Here is a 973-nt window from a genome sequence, read left to right as displayed (position 1 = left end):
CTGCGTCAGAGCATCAGAAAGCTGAGTTGTTCTCTAAGCGGAACTGCCAGGTCAGAGCGTGAGCCGCGATGGATCTGAATCGATCGGCCGCTTCGTCCAGCTAAGCGGCTGTACCAGGCACACGCATCATGCACGCAAAGACCGTTTTCCCGTTCTCACTTACATTTTGCATTTTTATTGCTATGAAATAGTTGAGAAACTGTTTTTTTTTTTTTAGGTGAAAAAAGTCTGGGTTGACCTCACAGATTGCAAGGAACTTATCAGCTTACGATCTCCTATTTTTTTAATTTTTTATGCTTATAGCACCTGGTCTTCCTACGTGGTCTCCCATCCAAGTACTAACCAGGCCCGACCCTGCTTAGCTTCCGAGATCAGACGGGATCAGGCTGTTCAAGGTGGCATGGCCGTAGACAAGAAACTACTTTTAATCATTATTTATGGTTCTGCTTTTGAGAATTATCTACTCATGGTCTTTCTCTATTTCCCCATTGGATTGTTCCTCTATATTGATAATTTCTAGGAGCTCTTTATATATTAAGGAAAGTAGTCAAGATATATCACGCATTGTAAAATGGGTGCTTTAAACTTATTAAAAGTAAAATGCATCAATCTTTACTTTTAGGCTTCTGGATGTTAAAGCCTTGATTTGAAAAAGTTTTTCTAATTCCAAGATTACCGACAGAGAAGAATTACCCCGAAGAGCAAGGAGAAGAAACGCGTCAGTTAACAGAAGACGGCGCGTGAAGACACAAGGCGCCTTCGGAGGGTGGACCGAGGACCTGCATGGCCGGCAGCGTCAGCGGGCTGAAGAGGGAGGCGGGTCGAGGCTGAAGCGGGAGAAGAGCGAGAAGAGAGCGAGCCGCGGGAAGAATGGGAAGCCTTTGAGGGGTTTCATTTAATCGAAGAAAGGACTTGAGCGAATTTGTGCTCCGAAAACATCGCTGCAGTACGAGCCAGGGACTGGCAGGTGGCA

The 973-nt window shown here is 45.5% G+C and overlaps 1 pseudogene; it reads right to left on the bottom strand.

Annotated features, from left to right (window-relative positions):
- Positions 1 to 294: 294 nt before the first annotated feature.
- On the bottom strand, positions 295 to 412 carry LOC118601185 (annotated as a pseudogene).
- Positions 413 to 973: the final 561 nt, after the last annotated feature.

Source organism: Rousettus aegyptiacus, unplaced genomic scaffold (assembly GCF_014176215.1).
Source record: "Rousettus aegyptiacus isolate mRouAeg1 unplaced genomic scaffold, mRouAeg1.p scaffold_m13_p_3, whole genome shotgun sequence".
Classification (NCBI taxonomy): Eukaryota; Metazoa; Chordata; class Mammalia; order Chiroptera; family Pteropodidae; genus Rousettus; species Rousettus aegyptiacus.
Note: the sequence above shows the minus strand (reverse complement) of the source record. Positions and strands in the feature narration are given on the sequence as shown.